We start from the raw sequence: 23,799 nt of genomic DNA on the forward strand, positions 1-23,799 counted from the left end.
AGCCCTTTCCCCCCTTGGGCCTCGCTCTCCCCCAGCCCCCCCAGCTCCCCAGCCCCTCTCTCCCCCTGGCCCTCCTCTCCCCCAGGCTTCCACGTCCCAAGAGCCCCCCAGCAGCCAGCCAACCGACAGGTGCATCACCCGATCCCGTAGCCGGGGAGCACCCCAAACACGAGGCCCAGGCAGGAAAGGGAAATCTGCCAAGCCCCGTTCAACCTGATCCCCTTCCCCCCTCCAGGTTTCCAGTCCCCTTCCCCCCTCCAGGTTTCCAGGCCCCTTCCCCCCTCCAGGTTTCAATCACCCCCACCACCCCACTTATTAAGCACAAACAAAGGGTTAAAGGAACTGTTTGTTTATTGTATATAGTTTGGCAACAACAAAAATGAAGAAAATTTTTGTTATTTTGCCACATTGTTTGATAATATGTACAAAATTATAAATAAGTAAAGAGAACATTTTATTTTGAAACACACCCTGGTGTAAGTGATGTGTCCAAACTGGGTCAGGAGATGGGTTGTGGACGGAAGCTTCTATTGGGGGCCAGGGCCCAGTCCCCAGGAAGAAGCCCCTCAGTGCACTCAGTGGCCTCCACTGGAGAATTGCTCCCGGAGGGCCTCCCGGAGCCTGGCGGATGGCAGCTGTCTGGGGCTGGGCAAAGAGCCTCTCCTGGGCATCAGCAGCTCTCCCCCACCCTGGTAGGAAGGCCTCCCCTTTCCTCTCCACGAGGTTATGGAGGACGCAACACGCGGCCACCACCTCGGGGATGTTGGTCTCCCCCATGTCGAGGCGTGTGAGCAAGCACCGGAATCTGCCCTTTAAACGGCCAAACGCACATTCCACCTGGTTGCGAGCCCGGTTAAGGCGAGCATTAAACTGCTCCTTGCTCGCATCCAGCTGGCCGGTGTAGGGCTTCATCAACCACGGCATCAGGGGATAGGCGGCATCAGCCACTATGCACACCGGCATGTGCACATCCCCAACCGCAAACTGGCGATGGGGGAAAAATGTTCCTGCCTGAAGCCTCCGGTACAGGTACGAGTTTCTGAAGATGCGGGCATCGTGTGCCCGCCCTGACCACCCAACACAAATGTCCGAAAACTGTCCACAATGGTCGACCAGGGCCTGGAGGACCATAGAAAAGTAGCCCTTTCGATTGATGAATTGGGCTGCTCGATGGGGCGGTGCACGGATGGCAATGTGTGTCCCATTGAGCGCTTCTCCGCAATTGGGGAAGCCGAGGGCAGCAAAGCCGGCCATGACGCTGTCCAGATCCGGTAGACAGATGAGCCTGTTGAGCAGCTCCGAATTGATGGCCCTCACCACCTGCAGAATGAGACAGACAACAAAGTGTTAGAAGGGGTGCCTTATGTCTTAGGAGGAGAACCCACCGCCCACCTTCCCTCTCAAACAAACAGCCCGGGAATCCCCTCCTCAGAACCCCCCCCCCACACACAATTCAGGGTGAGTGGAGGAGCTCCCTCCCACTCCCACTCCCACTCCCACTCCACTTGGCCCTTCCTGACAGTCTCCCTTCCCCCCACCCCAAACTGTGACTGTCCCCAGACAATGACTTACCTCCATCAAGACGGCCCCGACAGTAGATCTCCCCACGCCAAATTGGTGTCCCACGGAGCGGTAGCTGTCGGGGGTTGCCAGCTTCCAGAGGACAATGGCGACCCTCTTTTCCAGGGGGATGGCGGGCCGCAGGTGGGTGTCTTGCCGTTGCAGAGCAGGGGCGAGCCAGGTACACAGCTCCTGGAAAGTGGTCTTTCTCATGCGGAAGTTGCGTAGCCAGTCTTGGTCATCCCAGATCTCCATCACGAGCCGGTCCCACCAGTCAGAGCTGGTGTCAAACCTCCAAACACGCCTGTCCACGAAAAAGTTCGGAGGCAAGGGCAGTGTGGCTGCCGGACGGGGGAACCCCTCATCCCTCTGGTCTGGGTCCAGCTCGGGAAGGAGCCTCATGATTGTCTCACGAAGATGCAGCAACAGCTGCAGTATGGTGGTGTGGGGCCCTCGCCTGCTCAGGGGCAGCTCTGGCTCCATGCCACAAATAAGGGTCTGCAAGCAGAAAAACCTCAAAAGAAAAAAGCTGCTGGGGTGTCCCAGGAAGCTGAGCACTCCAAACCAGCACTGCAGTGCCTTGCAAAATTCCTCAAGGGACAGCAAAGGCAGCTGCAGGAGCAGAGCAACGGGTGTTCAGGAGTGTCCCTCTCACCACGCGTCTCTGCAAAGGGCAGGCAGGCAGCACCCGGAAGGAAATGCTGCCCCCATGCCCTGGCAGAAGCAGTTCCGGGTGGCTTTCAATTTCGAAAGAGCGTCCGGCAGTCTGGACGCTCTTTTTCGAAATAGCGGATCGATCTTTCGATCCGCGCATTGTAGTCTAGACGCACTCTTTCGAAAGGCTCTTTCGAAAGAAGCCTGCAGTCTAGACACAGCCTAAGATTTGATTTTTTTCTTGTTGTATAAGCTTAGTGTTGTAGTTGGTTTTGGGTAGTACATAAGAGTTTGTAGTTATCACTGTTATTTAATTACTGTAGCTGGATATTTTAAGATTAGAGACTATTCCCCTTGCCATTCCCATCCTTATATCTCTGATATGTTTTACTAGAAGCCATAGAATAAATATAATAAATACTGTAAATCCATTATTAACATGGTCTATTAAAAATCTTAGAATAAATACTATAAATTCACCATTGACATAAATAAATATTTTTTATTTGATAAAACTGTCCACCTGGTTCTGTCCTTCCCCCCTTGGGTAGTCATTATTGGACCTGTGATTCTCGCCACAGATTATCTAAATAGTTCTTAACTTGTTCTTTCCCCCACCAAGGGCTGCCCACACCCTTCCCATACTTTGTTGCCTAGTGCAGGAGTCTGGGACCTCACCTTGTCTGTGAATGCAGAGGCAAAAAAAGCATTCAATACTTCAGCTTTTCCCATATCATACGTCACTAGGTCATATCCCTCATCCAGTAAGGGTCCCACATCCTCTTTGATCACCCTCTTATTTCTAACATGCCTGTAGAAACCTTTCTTGTTACCCTCCATATCCCTTGCTAGCTGCAATTTTAATTGTGCTTTGGCCTTCCTGATTACACCCCCCTATGCTCAAGCAATTTATTTATACTCCTCCCTAGTCATCTTTCTAAATTTCCACTTATTTAAAATACTGCCAGCTCTCCTGGATTCCTTTCCCCTTCATGTTAGAATCCCAGAGTATCCTGCCCATCAGTTCTCTGAGGGAGTCAAAATCTGCTTTTCTGAAGTCCAGGATGTATATTTTGCTACTCTCCTTTCTTCCTTTGGTCAGGATCCTGAAATCGACCATCTCATGATCACTGCTGCCCAGGTTGCCACCCACATCTACTTCCCCTACTAATTCCCCCCTGTTTGTGAGCAACAGGTCAAGCTGTGCATTGTCCCTGGTCAGTGCCTTCAGCACTTGTACCAGCAAGTTGTCCCCAACATTCTCAAAAAACTTCCTGGATTGTCTGTACTGCCGTATTGGTCTCCCAACAGATAGCAGGGTGATTAAAGTCCCCCATGAGAAATCAGGGCCTGTGATCTGGAAGCATCTCTTAGTTGTCTGAAGAAAACCCTATCTACCTGATCTGGTGGTCTATAGCAGAAACCAACCACAACATCACCCCTGTTGCTCCCACCTCTGAACTTAACTCAAAGACTCTCAACAGGCTTTTCTCCCTGTATATATACTGGAGCTCTGAGCAATCACACTGCTCTCTTACATATAGTGCAACTCCTCCTCCTCCCCTGCCTGCCCTTCCTGAACAGTTTATACCTTTCCATGACAGTGCTCCAGTCATGTGAGTCATACCACCAAGTCTCCATTATGTCAATCAAATCATAGTTTTGACTGTGCCAGGGTTTCTAATTCTTCCTGTTTGTTTCTCAGGCTTTTTGCATTCATGTACAAATGCCTTAGATAACTAGCTGATCGCCCTACCTTCTCTGTTTGAATCAGGGGTCCTCCTTTGTTGCTCCCTTCCTCCTTGTGTTTCTTCCTGGTATCCCATTTCCCCGCTTATCTCAGGACTTATATCACCATTCCTCAACAAACCTAGTTTAAAGCTCCTCCCCAGATTTTCAAGCCTTCCCACGAAGATGCTCTTTCCTCTCAGTTAGATGGATCCCATTTCTTTCTAGCAATCCTTGTGCACAGAATAGGGTCCCATGGTAGAAGAAATCAAATCCCTCTCTTTGACACCACCTGCACAACCACATATTTACTTCCAAGATTTGACAATCCCTACTTGGACCTTTTCCTTCAACAGGGAGGATGGACAAGAATACCACTTGTGCTTCAAATTCCTTGATCCTTCTTCCCAGTGCTACATCATCTGGAGTGACCTGCTCAAGGTCATTCTTGGCAGTATCATTTGTTCCTACATGGAGAAGCAGGAAGGAGGACCGATCCAAAGGTTTCATCAGTTTTGGAATACTCTCGGTCACATCCTGAATTCTAGTTCCTGGTAAACAGCACATTTCTAGAGATTCCAGGTCTGGATGGCAGATGGATGACTCCGTCCCTCTTAGGAAGGAGTCCCCAACTACCACGACCCATCTTCTCCTCTTGGAGGTGGTGATCATGGAATCCCCATCCCTAGGACTATACATCCCATGCATTTCAGTCGATGGGGTCTTCTTCTGATCCCTTCTCTACCTGAGTTGGCTTCCTTCTCCTGGAGGTTACATGCTGCCAGTTTTCTTCCTTGTTCTGTACTGCCCTCACTGATTCTTCAGCCTGCTGTGTTAAATGCTGCCTTCTATCGAGGAAGCTTTTATCTTCTCTGATGGAACATAGCATTGATACTTGGGCCTCAAGTCCTCTAATTTTTTCTTCCAAAATGGCGACCAGCTTGCACTTTGTACAGATGAAATCCCTTCTATCTTCCAATCATAGAATCATAGAAACAAAGAGCTGGAAGAGACCTCAGAAGGTCATTAAGTCCAGCCCCCTGCTCTAGGCAGGACCAATCCCAACTAAATCAACCTGGCCAGGGCTTTGTCAAGCCGAGACTTAAACACCCCTAGGGATGGAGACTCCACTACTTCCCTAAGTAACCCATTCCAGTGCTTCACCACTCTCCTAGTGAAATAGTTTTTCCTAATATCCAGCCTGGACCTCTCCCACCACAACTTGAGACCATTGCTCCTTGTTCTGCCATCTGTCACCACTGAGAACAGCCTTTCTCCATACTCTTTGGAACCTCTCTTCAGGAAGTTGAAGGATGCTATCAAATCCCCCCTCACTCTTCACTTCTGCAGACTAAACAGAGGCAACTCCCTCAGCTTCTCCTCATAAGTCATATGCTCCAGCCCCCTAATCATTTTGGTTGCCCTCCGCTGGACCCTCTCCAATGTGTCCCCATCAAGTGGGGATGGATTACATCCTCAGTAAGTTTGCAAATGACACTAAGCCAGGGGGAGAGGTAGATATGCTTGAGGGCAGAGATAGGGTCCAGAGTGACTTAGACAAATTGGAGGATTGGGCCACAAGAAATCTGATAAGGCGACGAGGAGTCCTATGGCACCTTATAGACTAACTGAAGTGTAGGAGCATAAGCTTCCGTGGGCAAAGACCCACTTCGTCAGATGCAGACCCACTTCGTCCTGCATCTGACGAAGTGGGTCTTTGCCCACGAAAGCTTATGCTCCTACACTTCAGTTAGTCTATAAGGTGCCACAGGACTCCTCGTCGCTTTTGCAGATTCAGACTAACACGGCTACCCCTCTGATACAAGAAATCTGATGAGATTCAACAAGGACAAGTGCAGAGTCCTGCACTTGGGACAGAAGAATCCCAAGCATTGTTATAGGCTGGAGACCAACCAGCTAAGTAGTAGTTCTGCAGAAAAAGACCTGGGGGTTACAGTGGATAAGAAGCTGGATATGAGTCAACATTTTGCCATTGTAGCCAAGAAGGCTAATGGCATATTAGGTTGCAGTAAGAGGAGCATAGCCAGCAGATCCAGAGATGTCATTATTCCCCTTTATTCGGCTCTGGTGAGGCCACATCTGGAGTATTGTGTCCAGTTCTGGGCCCTCCACTACAAAAAGGATGTGGATGCATTGGAGAGGGTCCAGTGGAGGGCAACCAAAATGATTAGGGGCTGGAGCACATGACCTATGAGGAGAGGCTGAGGGAGTTGGGTATATTTAGTCTTCAGAAGCGAAGAGTGAGGGGGGGATTTGATAGCAGCCTTCAACTTCCTAAAGGGAGGTTCCACAGAGGATGGAGCCAGGCTGTTCTCAGTGGTGACAGATGGCAGAACAAGAAGCAATGGTCTCAAGTTGTGGTGGGAGAGGTCCAGGTTGGATATTAGGAAAAACTATTTCACTAGGAGGGTATGAAGCACTGGAATGCTCCTTGTTCCCAGTGTTACCTAGGGAAGTAGCAGAGTCTCCATCCCTAGAGGTGTTTAAGTCTCGGCTTGACAAAGCCCTGGCCGGGTTGATTTAGTTGGGATTGGTCCTGCCTAGAGCAGGGAGCTGGACTGGATGACCTTCTGAGGTCTCTTCCAGTTCTATGGTTCTATGATTCTATGATCGATTCTGGGCCCCCCACTACAGAAAGAGACGCAATACTACAGATGTGGCCTCACCGGTTCCCCTTCCTTATAACCCCTTCCTTCACCCAAACTCCCTCTCCCCACTGCCTTTTGCAACCCAGTCCTCTATCCAAAGCTCCCTTTTACACCTCACTCATTGTCTCAGACCCCATGCCTCCTCCACAGAAGTGCACTTGACCACTTACCAAAATCTTGGAGTGGCCCGCCCATTAAAAATTATTATTTTCTCTTGATATAAATCATTTATGAAGTTATTGAACAGAACCAGTCCCAAAACACACTCCTGCAGAACCCCACTTATTATGCCCTTCCACCATGATTGTGAACCATTAACTATTCTCTGAAAATGATTATACAGCCAGTTATGCTCTCACCTTATAGTATCCCAATCTAGGTTGTATTTCCCTAGTTTATTGATAAGGTCATGGGAGACTGCCTTACTAAAGTCTAGTATACCATGTCCACTGCTTCTCCCTTATCCACAAGGCTTGATATCCTATCAAAGAAAGCTTCACCATTGCCAGTCACATATTTTAAAATTAATGTTAATTCGTCTACATGCCTCATATCTGGTGTTGAATTGACTATTATGGAATAGTACTTGGCATCCTTCTCTTCATCCGTGAATTGATTTCTGAGCTGCTCTGCCATTATAGTAATGAATTTATTGTAGGTTTGATGCATTAAGAAGTTGGTCTTCCCTGAACCACAATACTGATAATTTTTCAAATGTTCACTGAGAAAATTGTCAAATTGACCAAGATATTGACAGCAGGTTAAAAAATGACCTTTTCGATTTGACACCGATGACTCTTCATGTCCTCTTAGAGGTAGTCCAAAAGAAGACAGCAGTTTCACCACTTTCCTCCAATAAAAACATCTCTCAGCACTTTCCTCCAATAAAAACACTCCTCAAACTGAGCCGATAATGCAGAATCTTCTTTCTGATAATTTACATCTTTGAACAAACTTACACATAGCATTAATATGAGCTTTGGAAGCTTCATGATCAGCAATATCTTTTGCAACATTTCTCCAATTAGAGTGCCCATTGATAAATGTTAGTTTTCCTTTACCTATGGTCAAGAAATAATTTGCAAACTTAACAGTAGACTAACTGTGACGTAGTGGGGGGAAACTTGCTGGTTTCTATGGGTCTATGGTAACCCCACTGGCTGCTGCCGGTATCACAGCCCAGAAGGACAGGGATGGGTCATTATGCAAAGGGATCTCTCAACCCGTCCGACCAGCTAACCCCCATGGAGAGGAATAAAGGAAGGTGAATGCTGCCCTGGCTGGGGGGCAGGGCTGGAGGAGAGTGAGTTAGTTTCTGTCTGGGAGCATGGAGGAAGCAGCCTCAGCAACAGGCTGGCGGGTTTAGAAGCCGAGACCCCTGCCCCATATCAAGGGGGGCTGAGGCATCCTAGGCCTGCCCTGTAACCTGATGACATCTGTGCTGTGCTGTATACTGGAGAAGCAATAAACCACCTCTATTCTACTGGCTGGCGGAGTCTGTTCGTGCCATTTCGGGGGTGCAGGAGACGGGGGACCCCCAACGTACCGTCACACTAACTTGGTGGTTTCTGAAAAAAAATCAACCAGTTTCTTATTTCTGTGGCCCCACTTTTCTTCATCCTCAGAAAATGGGACTCAAAAAGACCACTAAATTGCTTTCATCCTCCAACCTCATACTCTTTATTCTCAATTTTTCCATATTACCTATGTTTTTCAGTTTATTTATTCAGAAATATTCTATCATATCCAATGAAACAAATTTTGACCATAATGCAATGTCTTAAGGGTAGGTTTCTTCCCTTACTTTGACAAAATTAGAAATATATTTTGTAGTTCCATTGCCAATTCAGAGTCCATTTATTGAACTTTTGCAGTTGTTGTAGTATCCCCATAACTTGGCAAGTGATCAGATAATTGAAATATTTCCTTGTCCATACCTTTTGATGAATGTCTTCTATTCAATACTGCAAGATTTTTAAAATAAGATGACAATATCTTTTCGCTTAGCTTTGTCTTTTTGTCTTGCTTTCATTTTTTTTATTTTTTTATTTTTTTTTTAGTTTTTTTGACTGCCAGACTCTCAGTATCATTTTATAATTGCTAGAAATTGACCTGGATTTTTAGACAGATTAAAAATATCTGAAAGATATTTCAGAGCAGCGGTGTAGCTGGGGGTTGGCCATGGTCTGGACCACCCATTCCCCAATTAGGTTTAACAGTAGTGGAACTGGAATGTTTGTAATAGTGGGGTGCTGAAAACTTAGCTCTCCTAAGCGCAGGTCCAGACCTGGGTGTGGGCCACAGGCATAAGGGTTCAGGCAGAGCTGCTGACAGAATAGGCAGGCCCCGGGCATGGTGTATGGGGACATGTTTGGTGCAGCCTCTGGTGAAAGGGCAGAGCTAGGGGCCCAGCACAGAAGCAAAGCAAACATAATGAGGCTGAAGAAGAAGATGACAAAAGAGATACAAAGATGTCCACAGCAAAAGAGGACAGCTGCAGGCACCCCAGTGGCCCTACGCTGGCTGGCCCAGAGAAGTGGGCAGAGTCCCACATTTGCTCCACTTGAAGATGAAGGGGTGCATAGTTTCATTGGCCACCTGAGCACACACACCCACACCCATCCATGGGCAGCAGCCACTCACCAGGTGACAGCCAACGGCAGCACAACATTACAGGGCCTGGAGAACTCAGGAGGAGAGGGCAGTGCAGCCATGCAGTCAGCTGCTGGAAAGAAATGGTGCTTTCCCGCTTCAAAGTGCAGCTTTTTCCCCATGGCTGTGCAGTTTACAGGCTCTAAAACCCCCGGCTGCCTCCCTCCTCCGCCACGGGCAGCTGCCACTCACTAGGTGATGACCAGCAGCCAGGACCAACTTGAGCCATTCCTGCGCCACGGCACATGCACGGCCCCACCCCCAAGCAGTCTATGCAACTTACAGCTGCAATGGGGCATGCGGCGCCTGATTGCAGCTCTAAGGGGCGCCATGTGGCCCCCAGCCCCGGGTGTGCGGTGCCTGATGGCAGCCCAAAGGTTGGCGCCCTGGGAAGCCGCCTGGCTAGTCCCCCCTTCCCCCCCAATCCAGCAGCACAAACATGGGCTGGAAGGCTTCAGAGGAGAATGGGGCAACCACACAGCTGACAGAGAGAAGCTTCACTTTCTGTAAGGAAGCCTGGAGGGCCCTCCCGTGACCAGAACAACGCCTGCATTGCTAAGTCTCGTCCCAGCCTTGTCCAAAGTATGGATCTCTAAGGGTACGTCTACACGACAGCGTTATTTTGAAATATTTAATTTTGAAATAGTTATTTCGAAATAAGATAATTCGAAATAACACGTCTAAACACAAATGCATTTCAAAATAGTGCGTCCACACTGATTGGATACTGAATCGCATTGAAAGCCAGTTGAAACCACTTCCAGCAGGGCATCAGGTCAGGAGTTACTTCGTGTGGCTGCTGCCTGAGGCTATCTGAGGCCAGTGCTTAAAGGGACCCCCTGGACAGCTGGTTCTCAGGTTTTTCTGCTTGCTTGCCTGAGGGACAGCAAAGCATTTTTTCTCTGTATGCTCTGGTTGCCCTCACTTGGGACATCATAGCACTCTGCACCATGGAGCCAGAACTGCTCCTGGGCACTCTAGTGCTTCTTTTGGATGTGTTGCTGCAAACGTGGCAGCACTTTCTGGAGGCTGCGTCACAGCATCTGCTGCAGCCCGACCCCCAGGCCATCCTCTGGACCCTCCTGGGGTAAGTGGAGGAGCAGCTGCCCCTCCTGGATGCCAGCGTGCCCCGCCACATCTGGCGTCTGGACACCAGCAGCAACTGGTGGGACCACATCGTCCTGGAGCACTGGGAAGACCAACAATGGACCCAGAACTTTAGAATGAAGGATACCTTCCTCGAGCTCTGTGAGTGGCTCGCCTCTGCTCTGCAGTGATGGGATATGCACATGAGGCCCGCCATTCCCCTCCACAAGTGTGTGGCCATCGCCCTCTGGAAGCTCTCCACACCAGATACCTACCAATCCGTGGTGAATCAGTTCGGCGTGGGGAGATTGACCATCAGAGCAGTGCTCATGCAGGTATGGCAGTCTCCGGCCACTGTGCCAGGAGAGGGGGCGTGCAAGGAGGGGATGGGCTGCCCTAGGGAAAAGGAGGGGAAGTGCTGCAAGTCCCCTACATGGGAGGGTTTGTTTTGTCCCGCCTGCACTAAGGACTGGCCACGGTGGCCAGGAATGCAGGGGGGTTGCTCCTAGGGAGTGGGGGCACGGGGCAGTGGCGGGCAAGCAGCACTCTCAGCCATCCTGGCACCCCAGTGATTCTCGGTTTTATGTGACCCTCTGCAGGTGGTCAAAGCCATCAACAGAGTGCTGCTCCACAGAGTCATCCGCCTCACTGATGTGGATGCGGTGATCGATGGGTTTGGTGCCCTGGCCTTCCCCAACTGCGGGGGGGCAATCGACGGGACACACATCCCCATCCGTGCCCCGGACAACCAGGCCTCGCTGTACATCAACCGGAAGGGATACTTCTCCATCATCCTTCAGACTGTGTCTGACCACCGGGGCCACTTCATGGACATTAATGTGGGCTGGTCCGGCAAAGCACATGATGCGCGGGTGTACCACAACTCCTCCGTGTGCCGGAGGCTGCATGCTGGGATTTTCTACCCTGACCGCCACATCAGGGTCAGGGACATTGACATGCCTGTGTGCCTGGTGGGGGATGCGGCCTACCCCCTACAGCCCTGGCTCATGAAGCCCTACACAGGACACCTCAACCCCTCCCGAAGACCTTTAATGCCAGGCTCAGTGGGGCCCGCATCGTGGCTGAAGGCCCTTTTTAGATGCCTCCTCACCACCTGGACCTCTCCGAGCAGAATATTCTGCACATGGTGGCAGCGTGCTGTGTCCTGCATAATTTGTGCAAGAGGAAGGGGAGAGGCTTTCCTCCCAGCTTGGATGGCAGAATGCTGAGCACTTGGTCAGCCTGTACACGCAATCCCACACGGCTGCCAGCCAGGAGGCCCATCGGGAGGCTGTCCATATCCGGGAGGTCCTGCAGGAGAACTTCCACCCAGAGGAGGACTAAAGTCTCCCTTGTGTGCCCAACTGGGGGCTTGTGCCTCATTCCTCCCTCACATCCTTCCACTGACCCCTACCTAGCCCCCCTTCCTGATGTACAATAAAGACACATGTGTGGATGAAACAAACTCTATTGAACAAAACTGGATTGGGGGGGAATGAGGGCGGGAGACAAACCACCCAAGGTTTTTTGTTGAGCAAAAAAAAACCACCCACGCCCCCACAACCACACACAAATATCACATCAGAAGTAGATCTGATCAAAATGTATAACAATATAGCTGAACACTTTCAAAAAATGCCATCCTTTATTATACAAAATTTTACACAAAATTAAATCAGTTGCCTTAAGTGCAGGTCAAATATTTTCAATTGTAAACTATCCATCTTTTCAACAAAGTTTAAAGTTTGATTTTTAAAGTTACCAGAGAGCGCTGCAGTTTTCTGTTACATTGATTTACTTTATATATAGCAAAAATGGAGTCTGTTAAGAAAGAAAGAGTTACTCACCTTGTGCAGTAACGGTTGTTCTTCGAGATGTGTCCCCGTGGGTGCTCCACTCTGGGTGCTGGTGCGTCCTCGCGCCGGCGACCGGAGACTTTTCTAGCTGTTTCTGCTGCGGCGCGCAGGCGCCGTGGCGCCCTCTAGTGTTGTTCGAACTGAAGGGCGCCTGCACGCGCGCGGCTCCTCCGTTCCTTCTCTACCCACCAGAGAATCAGGCTCCAAGCAGGGGAAGGAGGGAGGGTAGTGGAACACCCACGGGGACACATCTCGAAGAACAACCGTTACTGCACAAGGTGAGTAACTCTTTCTTCTCCTTCGAGTGGTCCCCGTGGGTGCTCCACTCTGGGTGACTACACAGCAGTTGTCGGCTCGCGGAGGTGGGTTTGGAGCCGTGTGGTAGTAACTGTAGACAGCACTGCTTGTCCAACCGCCATAGAAGATGCTATCAAGGTGGAGAGAGCATAGTGTTGTGCAAAGGAATGGTCGGATGACCAGGTAGCGGCGTTGCAAATGTCTTGTAATGGCACATTATGGAGAAAAGCGGTCGTGGCAGCCACTGCTCTAGTGGAATGAGCTGTGATAAGTCCAGGTAAATCTTTGTTATATAATGTATAAGAGGTCTTGATGCAGGATGTAATCCATTTAGAGATTCTTTGAGATGAGACTGCTTGTCCCTTAGATCTATCCGCGTATGAGATGAAGAGTCTAGGCGAGGCCCGCCATGGTCTCGTGCGATCTATGTAAAACGCCAAAGCTCGTCGGACGTCGAGAGTGTGCCACACGGCGTGGGTCGGTTCAGTGTGTGGTTTAGGAAAGAATGCAGGTAAGTGTATGGGTTCATTCACGTGGAAGGGAGAGAGTACTTTAGGTAGGAACTTAGGGTGGGGTCTAAGTACCACCCTGTCCTGTAAAAACACAGTATATGGGGGGTCAGCCATCAGAGCTGCAAGCTCACTCACCCTCCTACTGGAGGTGATGGCGACCAGGAAAGCCACCTTCATCGACAAATGAGAGAACGAGCAGGTTGCTATCGGCTCGAACGGGGGTTTTGTGAGGCTTTTGAGGACATGGTTCAGGTCCCAAATGGGGACTGGCGGACGAACCAGAGGAAAGGTGTTCTGCAGGCCTTTGAAGAAGCGCTTGGTTATTGGGTCAGCGAGGAAAGAAGAGCTTGGAGGGTGATGGTGGAAAGCTGCTATGGCCGCGGCATGGACCTTAATAGTACTAAGTGCTAGACCGGAATGTTTCAGAGAGAGTAAGTAGTCCAATAAGTCATGTATTGGAGCAAGGTGTGGTGGGTCTGCATGAGTCTGAGCATACCATAGGGAAAAATGCGTCCACTTGTAGCGGTAGGTCTTCCTAGTAGAGCGTCTGCGACTATTAATTAATATGTATCTTACTTGTTCTGAGCAGGCAGTTTCGGCATCATGGAGCCATGAAGGAGCCAAGCGTGGAGCTTCAGCCTGGTGATGTCCGGGTGAAGGGTTTGACCGTGATCTTGTGAGAGGAGGTCGCAGCGTGGAGGGAAGGGATACGGTTCTGCTATCATCATTTTTAGGAGGTAAGGATACCATGTTCGTCTGGGCCAAGCAGGTGCCACCAAAATCACGCGTGCCTGACTCAATCTGATCTTGTCCAGGACTCTGTGCGGAGTGGGAGGGGGGGAAAGGCGTAGAGGAGGGAGGCGTTCCATGCGATGGAAAGGGCGTCTCCGAGGGAATTCCTGCCCAGGGCTCCCCTGGAGCAGTAGAGGTGGCACTTGCGATTGTTCTTTGTGGCGAAAAGGTCCACTTCCGGTTGGCCCCAAAGACGGAAGATCGGTGTGAGGGCGCGTTTGTCGATCTCCCACTCGTGCTGGTCCATGAATGTGCGACTTAAGGTGTCTGCTGTGACATTGAGTATTCCGGGAAGGTATACTGCAGAGGGGGTGACCCCATGGGATAGGCACCAGGTCCAAAATTTGGTGGCTTCCGAGCATAGAGAAGGGGAGCGAGCACCACCCTGACGGTTGATGTAATACATGCATGTGGTATTGTCCGTCATAATGGTGATGGTCTTGTGAGCTATGTGCTGAGTGAAATGCTGGCATGCGTATCTGACTGCCCGTAGCTCGAGAATGTTGATGTGGAGTGCTTGCTCTACGAACGACCATTTGCCTTGGGCTGTGATGGTTCCCAGGTGAGCCCCCCATCCCATGAGTGATGCGTCTGTTATGAGTGTTAGAGTAGACGCTGGACGTTGAAAGAGGACACCGTGTAGCATGTTTCGAGGGGTTGTCCACCAGAGCATGGAATTGATAACGCGAGGTGGGATCGCAACATGTTTGCTCATTTGGTCTCTGAAGGGTTTGTATACCGTAGCGAGCCAGGACTGAAGGGGCCTCATGTGGAGTCTGGCGAGATTGACGACGTAAGTCGTAGAGGCCGTGTGCCCTAGGATTTTGAGGCAATGGCGGATCGTGACAGTAGGTGCCGCCTGTGTTGCTCGGACAAGGTCGCATATCGTTGCGAACCTGTGATCGGGAAGAGTGGCCCTTGCTGTGATCGTATCGAGGAGGGCGCCTATGAATTCCAGTTTCTGTGTGGGACGCAAAGTGGATTTTGCGTAATTTACGTGGAACCCGAGACTGAGTAGGAGGTCTACTGTGGTGTCTGTCATGGCCTTTGCTTCTTGGAAAGACGCAGCTTTTATGAGGCAATCGTCCAGGTATGGAAATATTATGATGCCTTGGCGTCGGAGAAAGGCCATTACGACTGATAGAGTCTTGGAGAATACCCTGGGAGCCGTAGAAAGGCCAAACGGGAGTACTCTGTATTGGTAATGTTGGGTACCCACTATAAATCGTAGAAAGCGTCTGTGAGCAGGATGAATTGTAATATGGAAGTACGCGTCTTGAAGGTCGAGAGCCGAAAGCCAATCGTGTTGGTCGAGAGAGGGAATGATAGTTGAAAGGGTAACCATCTTGAAACGGTGGTATGCAATGTATTTGTTGAGGCGCCTGAGATCTAAAATGGGACGCCAGCCTCCTGTCTTCTTCTGTGTTAGGAAGTACGTCGAGTAGAATCCCCGGCCGCGGAATTGTGTTGGTACGTGTTCTACTGCGCCCAGTTGAATGAGGCGTGAGACTTCCTGTAGGAGTGCGGTTTCGTGAGAGGGGACCCTGAAAGAGGGAAGGGTAGGAGGGTGGTTGGGCGGGGTAGAGGTAAAGGGGATGACGTAGCCAGACTGGACTAGATTCAAAACCCACTTGTCCGAGGTAATGAGGGACCATTGGTGGAAAAAAGCTCGGAGGGGGTAGTGAAATTGTAGGGTAGGTATCGGGAGGGTCGGCGGATTGGCCTCCTGGCTCTCGACCAGGCCTTCAAACCTGCTGCTTGCCAGCCGGGGGATGAGGTGTGGCATGTTGCTGTTGACGCTGAGGTCTACGGCGAAGTGGTCTTTGTTTACGGAAATCGTATTTGGGCTGTTGACGGAATGGTTCCCTGGGTCGTTGGTAAGGCTGATATCTATTCCTTCTAAAAGGAGGAGTGTACATTCCTAGAGTTCTAAGGGTTGTACGGGAGTCCTTCATAGAATGTAGCACCTCATCGGTCTTGGATGCAAATAGATTGGTGCGATCAAAGGGTAAATCCTCGACCTTTTGTTGAAGGTCCCTAGGGACGCCAGAGGGTTGTAGCCATGACATTCGGCGTAGGACTATTGCGGAGGCTGTAATTTGAGCCGCAGTGTCTGCCACGTCCATGGCTGACTGTAAAGCTGTGCGTGAAATGGCCAGGCCCTCCTGCATAATGCTATGGAGGGTTGGGCGTTTATGCTCCGGGAGATGTTGAAGAAGGTCCTGGAGCTTCGCGTAATTGGCATTATCATAGTCTGCCAGCATAGCGGTATAATTGGCCGCTCTAAGGAGTAGTGTGGAAGAAGAATAGACCTTTCGGCCCATAATGTCCACCTTTTTGTGATCCCTGTCTTGTGGGGTTGATCTTAAATTAGGCTTTTTACCCTTGTGTCGGACCGAATCTACTACCAGGGAGTTAGGGGGGGGATGGGTGAACAGAAAGTCCATATCCTTGGGAGCGATAAAATATTTGCGGTCTACTCTCTTGTTTGTTGGTGTAATGGACGCTGGCGTTTGCCAAATGTTGTTGGCTGGGTCCATAATAGTCTCATCCATCGGGATGGCGATTCTGGTAGCTGTTGGGGGTTGAAGTGAGCGGAGAAGTCGATATTGTTTGACCTGGACCTCCTGAAGATCTTTTTCTTGAGCTAGTGCTACTCGTTTAAAGAGCTCTTGAAACTTTTTAGTGTCATCTCCCGACGGTGGGGCATCAGTGGTGACCGCTTCGTCTGGGGAGGAAGAGGAGTTGTGCATCGGAGATCTGGTCTCGCCGTCCGAAAGTGAATCATGGCCATCCGAAGGAGCAGGAGAGTTTGGCTCTGTAGCTGATGTGGTAGCAGGAGGAGAGGCTGGAGGTGGCCTAGAGACTGTAGATGAGGGTCGGTGGTGAGACCTCTTTGGGTGTGGACTCCACGGTTGCCATTGTGTGGCGTATGGCGGTTGTGGATATGGGTATTGGTGTGGATACCATTGGTGCGGAGGGGGAGGGCATGCGTACTGAACCGCAGGCATTTGCCAGGATGGAAGTCTTTGAGACGGGCTGGAATGTTGTGATGAGAATCTGCTTCTAGGTTCGGTTCCGATGCCACTAGCTGAAGAATGGTGTGATCTGGTAGAATGGATGGAGGAAGCCGGGGATGGCGGTGCCGACGAGGTGTGACTCCGCACCGGGGATCGGTACCGGCTTTGGCTTTGAGAGGGTGCCGAGCGGTGCGGTTTCGGCGGTGATGTCGGTGCCGACGTACCTCTCTGCACCGAGGTTTTACTGGATAGGCTTTCGGTGCGGGCTTTCTTCGGTGCAGGGCCCGGTGCCGTTAGGTGTTGTTTCGGTACCGAGCGCTCCATAGACGGTGCCGTCGGAGCCGATGACGGCTTAGGTGCCGAAGCGGCCGGTGCCGTTGCCTTTTGATTCGGCTCAGAATGAGCTCTCTTATGCGGTGCCTGCGTCTTAGACCGTGGCGCACCGGAGGTTCCCGGCATGTCCACAGTGCTCACCGGCGATCCTGAGGACATAGCTGAGGCCGGAGGGAGAGCAGATTTTGATGTCGTGGAGGAAGAATGGGTAGGAGGCTGATCTTTCTCCATACCCTTAGCTTGCTGAGGCGAATCGTCTGAGGAGGGACGGAGCGACTTCTCATATAAGAGAGTCGTGAGTCTGTTGGCTCTGTCACGTCGCGCTCTGGCTGTTAGCTTAGAGCAGTGCTGGCACTTCTGCGTCTGGTGTGCCTCCCCCAGACACTTAATGCACGCAGAGTGTCCGTCGGACGCCGGCATGGCGTCCCGACATGATTCGCAGCGCTTAAAGCCCGGCGAGCCGGGCATGAAGGGCTGGGGAACAAGCGGCGAACCGCAACCGGAGAAAAACTTTTTTTTTTTTTTTTTTTTGGTTTAACTGGTTAGGGGGGGGTCTAAGAACTTGGATAATGAGGAAAAAGGGGGGTAAAAATGACAATTTTAACTGTTTTTCTCTGACAGATTTGGCAGAGAGAGAGCTCCGTCTGCTGCCGAGGACGGTAGAGAAGGAACTGAGGAGCCGCGCACGCGCAGGCGCCCTTCAGTTCGAACAACACTAGAGGGCCCCACGGCGCCTGCGCGCCGCGGCAGAAACAGCTAGAAAAGTCTCCGGTCGCCGGCGCGAGGACGCACCAGCACCCAGAGTGGAGCACCCACGGGGACCACTCGAAGGAGAACTGTCAGTTCTGTGGTAAAATTCCAGTCCTTAGTGATTTCAGCACCAATGATTTCACTAGGTAAAATGATACTCCTCACCATTGCCTCTTTTGCACTGCCCTTCAACACATTGCCTGCATATTGAGTCCAAGGTCAGTCTACACAAGATTTTATCAATGATTTTTGCTCAAGCGATCACTGAGACAAGATAAGGACTCTCAATTGATTCTAGTCAGCTCTGCCTTTAAACACTTTAAAGTGTCAGATATAATTGAGGACTCCCAAATAGACTCTACACCACCAGAAATAAAACCTGTTTCCATCTTCTGTGACTTTCAGTTAGATGTGACTCGCTATCCTCTGCTTAGTATTCAAGTTATGGTAGACCCTAAGCCAGGTCATATTAAGTTCAAGTCTTTTACCTTTTAATCATACAATATGGATATCAACATTTCATTCTCACAGCTCCAAGTCTTAAGTGAATTTCAACCCAAAAGAGCCAAAATTGATCACCTTGACATAGCAAGTGTTTCTACTGATCTCTGTGGCAAAGTAGGTAGTCTATATAAATAAGGTCTGCTTGTGAAGCCTTTTCCTACAGTTTATTAACAGATGGCAGTAGATAGCTCATTCAGACCACTGGCTGATAATAGTCAGTCACCCTGACCAGTCATTAACCATAGTCATGGACTCACCCTACTCTCTATTGACTCTGAGACTCTGATGACCTGTGACAAAAAAGGAGGGTGGAAAGGGAAACTGAAGGGAGACACCTCTCTAAATTCACCAATCAGAGCAATATTGCCAGCCCCAAAATCACAAGGAACGCCTACACAAAGTTATGAGACTGGTCCACAAATCATAAGATTTAAAAAAAATTTAAAAAAACAACATGCTGGATTTTTATTGGCCTTCTGTTTCTTGAGTATTTAGGATTCATGTTTTAAAGCTTTCCTCCTTAGCTGTAAGGCCCAGAAGTATAGAGAACTTTTTTCAATGAAAGATGAGATTCCTACATAATCAATTGACTCCAGGCCTTTAGAAAAACACCAAATGTTTTGAGACTCATGGTAAAACAATGGGGGAATTCTTGTGAGCCCATGCTTTGCCCACAGTATAAATTAAAAACAAACAAACAATATCTTCTCCACTAAACATCCTAATGAGATACTGCAAATGGTGAAGTGAATTCAACAGCTCCTGATATGAACAGGTATCAACCTAGTTGTTCATATTTGAGATGGGTTACCAGGAATCATACATGACAATATGAAATCTTTCCACTCTCAAGTCAGCATATTCACAAAGCACCTATAATTTTGATCCATGCATTTATTGGATAGTGAAAGAGAAAGGAGGGGAATTAGTGTAGATAAATGTTCAAATTAAAAAAAAAAAGCCTGAAGGAATTACGACTGGGCTCCCACATCTCACGTTCAGAACTGACTATGACACTTATGACCGGATTTTCAAAGGTGTGTAAAGATCAGATAGATATATTTGAAGATCCGAGTTGGCAACTGTCTCTTTAGGAGCTTAATTACCTTTGAAAATCTGAGCTTAGATTTCCAAGTCCAATTTTCAAAAGAGACAAAAATAGACAAAAGGCAGGAGATATGGTATTCCTTTTAAAAACGTGTGGCATCTATTTTTAACTAAATTTTATGTTATTTTCCTCCCAGGGGCAACTGACTCCTCCGGCCACCTCACTACGCCATGGCCCCCCCTCCTGCAGATCTATCAACTTATGCATGTGCAAGTTCCGTGAAAGCCATCCCATGATTCTGCAGTTAGTGTCTGTGGCGCCTGCTTCTGGGTGGTGTCTCGAAGCTGCCACATTTACCTCTAAAGAGGGGGCTTCCCAAATCAGGCCCTTGCTGCTGACCCCCAAGGCATCCACAGGTCCAGTCTCCTTTCAACGGGCCCACTTCCCAGGGCTCATTGATCTTGGATCTGGCTTCCATCCCCTCTCCAACCTTTGCAACTGCCCAGAAGTGCACACCTTCTGCCTTATCCATTCCCACCTCATTCACCCCACAGGGACAGTCTCTGCCTCACTTGTCCTAGGGACTATTCTTCAAAGACGTAATACAACGTTTCCATGTAAAAGGACTCAATACAAAGCTAAAAACTTCAATGAGAGAATGATTAATACAGAGATGTGTCTACATCTGCTGCAGGGAGACACCTCTGCCTGCCTCCACCCCTCTCCCCCCAGAGTCAACAGCCCCATTGCAAAGCAGGGGAGGAGAAGAAAAGAGGCTGAGGCACATCCAATGGGACTGAAGCAGTCATGAGCAAGCCATGCCTGTTAAACACCTGCACAAGGTTTCAGGCAGGGGGCAGTGCGGGCTGCCTTCTTGCGGAGCCCCCATCAGAACTACTGTGCCCTCCTGGCTTAGGAAAAGAATAAACAGGAGGATTGGAAATTAATCCACCCAGTCTCACGTCCCCTAGGCAGGGAATGAGCCATCTACATTAGGCCCCAGCTGGAGTCACATGTCCAGTTCTGGACACCACATTTCAGGAAACATGGAGAAACTGGAGAAAGTCCAGAGAAGATCAACACAACTGTAATGCTGTGGCTGGTACTTCTGGGTTCAAGGGCACGGGGCCCGATTCGACCAAATTGGTTGAATCGGCCTAAGGCCGGCCCTGGCTCAGTGTTGGGGGTCTTGCTGACCCACCTGTCTCCCAGCACTGCGGGTGCGGGGGTCTCGGCATCCGGGGGGAGGGAGGGTATTGAGGGTGAGGTGGGTGGGGATGGGAGAGGGTGAAGGAAGAAGCAGGAGGGGGAGCAGGAGTGGGAAGAGGAGCGGTAGCTGGGGAGGCAGCAGGGGCAGGAGCGGCAGGAGGCACCAGTCTATGCACCAGGATCTGCAGGTGGTTGCAGATTGCATGGCCCTAGGCAAGCAGCTCCTGCCAGCTCTCCCAAAGAAGCTGCAGGTCTTCATGCACCCAGTAATCCAGGGTGCGGTGCATGCCCCGCAGTATCGCCAGATGCTGCCGCTGGTACTCCTCCTGGTTATGGGTCAGCCTGCTGAGTGCTCGGGTGCAGAAGGATGTCCAGGGCGGGGTGGTGCACCCTGCACTTGCAGCTGCTATGGCTGTAGAGAAACAAAAGAAGTGTCAGTTATCCCTGGGGACACAGTGGGTGAAGCCCAGCTCCTTTCTGCACGGCAGGTCTCCGCTCCATCAGAGCTGATGTGCTTGCACACAGGCTATGTTTAGAATGTCCAGCTATCCCCGGGATAGCTGCACCCATGCCCCTGTGCTGTGTATAGTGTGTGTGTGTGGGGGGGGAGAGGTAGATATCCACTGCCTCTGTGTAGAGGGGGCTTGCGGAGGGAGGGCATTGTGCAGCATTCCACCCTGAGGTCAGGAGCATGTCATGTGCCTTCATACATACACACGTGTGGGTAACAGGCCAAGGCCCCTGTGTGGCAGGCAGCTGGGGCCGTGTGCCCAGGGATAGCATGGCACATGCACAGGTTGCTGCATGAGCCATGGCTAGCAAGGCCCACATGAGTGGTCCCTAGTCTCCCACCCCTCCCACTCCCTCATACAAGGACAGTGATGGCACTCACATGTTGTTGCCTTCCCGGCCTCGGATGACACTGGCGACAGGTCCGCTGGGATGGCTCGGGGGCCCTGGCTGTGTGGCATGCTTTCTCTGGGCTCCTGCAGCTCCTGGCCCTCCTCCTCCTTCCGTGCACTGGTCAGGGCCCTCTGCCCCACGGTCGATGACCACCTGGGGGGCAGGGACTGTCCCGCCCTCCCAGGATGTGGTTGAGGGCATCATAATAGTGGCAGCTGTCTGGGTCTCCTCCTGTTTGGGAGCTGCTCCCTGTGGCCCTGGCATAGGCCTGCCTCAGCTCCTTGATTTTCATCCGAACCTGCTCCTGGGTGCGCATGTGGCCTTTGGTGGCCAGGCTGGCAGCCATCCACCTGTACACGGCTGTGTTCCTCTAGTGCGGAGATCATGGACGTTGGATGCCTCCCCACAAACCTCAATCAGGTCCATGATCTCCACACTGGATCAGGCGGGCTCCCACCTTTTGTAGCCCCTGGCAGGCTCCTGGGGAGCTGAGGAGGGCTGGCTGCCACTGGGTTGCTGGCTCATGCTGTGGCCAAGCTCAGGGGCAGTGGCAGAGTGGCTCTAGGCTGGCAGGCCTGGTGCTAGCCACAACAAACTATAACCAGACTCTGGCCCTTTAAGAGCTCTGGGAGGAGAGGAGTTTTCCTGTTTGTGCCCAGAGTGGCCAGCAAGGCACCCTGGGAAGGGCTAAAGGCCCCGTATTTTGAAATAAGCACCTACACAATGCTTATTTCAAAATAGTGTCAGGGACTCTAACCCAGACGGCTCGGTTCGTTGTCTGACTGCAAAGAGACAGGCAACACCAGCAAAGTTCAATCACAAGCTCTTTATTGAAGAGTGCACACAACAATAGAGAGCGGCCCGTCTCCAAAGAGAACCAGCCCCGATTTTAGTAACAGGTAGGCTTATAAAGACAGTTCCGTTGCGTCATAAGCTCTTCACCCAAGCCACTTACCCCCCTTTCTAGAAACTTTTAATATCTATGCATATCTTAGCCAACTATATACATTGTGGCCAAAAGCGCTTCATAATGCATCAGTAACTTTCTTATCAATCACAAAAGGCAGGTACCAGGAACAAGGAGACAAAAGAGTCGGGTACAAACAAAGGGCAAAAATAGGGAGGTAAGATCAGCGAAGAGGAACAAAAACAGGGAGTTACTGACCAGTTCCCAAAGCAAGCCATTCTACTCACAGTAGGTACAAATATATAATTTATCACTCATCTTACTTTTATAACCTAAGCCAGCATGGAGGGTGCGCCTCTGTTTGAATCACATTTCTGCTTCTGGTCAAAAATACCCAGAGGCCTCTGTAATTAGCCTTTGCTAACTTTCCTTAGCATAATGTTGACCAGGCCTTGTTTTCCTGGTCCCAACAATCCCCCCTTTGTCCCTGGAGTTCCCTATGGGACTCCTGGGACACCCAGAATAATCGGTACCTACTTTTTAACGGTACACAATTTGCTACCAATTCAGCATCCACAGCGAATTATAACATACAGCACAAGTAACCCACAAATAATAACTACAGCACTATGAATCAAATTATGGAGCCAGCCCCCTATGTTTGGAAACCAGTTAAATAAGCTACTCCACCAGGAATCTCCTTTTTCTCCTCCACGATCCCTCTCCACTTGCACAAAGTGCTTTGCTCTGTCCCAGGTCGCATTATAGACATCAGGAATGTACACACAACACTCTTGTCCTATCAAGGCACATGTTCCTCCCTGAGAGGCTAGCAGAATGTCCAGCGCTAAGCGATTCTGGAGAACCATTTGCCGGATTTTTTTCTGTTCAGTAGCCAAATCAGTTAACGCATCAGCAGTGGTATTTGCCATTATTTCCAGAATCCCTTGAAGCCTCATTATTTCTTCTCCTAACCTCCAGGTGGCTCCCCCACAAGCAAGGGGGAATCCTGCACAGGCCCCTGTCCAATCATTTAATGCTCGCCAAGTAAGAGGGCGAGATTCTTTAGCATCGGTCTCTGCATCTCGCATGTTTCTGATCTTTCCTATGGGGAGGTGAGACCGATATACTATTGGGGGCTCTAACCACGCTAGGTAGCAGGATCCAGTCCAGGAGTGGGGGAGAATCAGGTAGGCCTTATCTCCACACACCCAATATACTCCAAATAAGGGAGTGTTCCATGGTGCCCAACTACGAGGAGCAACTGGTGCTAGGAGACTATCAGGAGAGCAGTTATAAGAGTAATTTGCCTGAGTCGG

Source organism: Pelodiscus sinensis, chromosome 1 (assembly GCF_049634645.1).
Source record: "Pelodiscus sinensis isolate JC-2024 chromosome 1, ASM4963464v1, whole genome shotgun sequence".
Taxonomy (NCBI): domain Eukaryota; kingdom Metazoa; phylum Chordata; order Testudines; family Trionychidae; genus Pelodiscus; species Pelodiscus sinensis.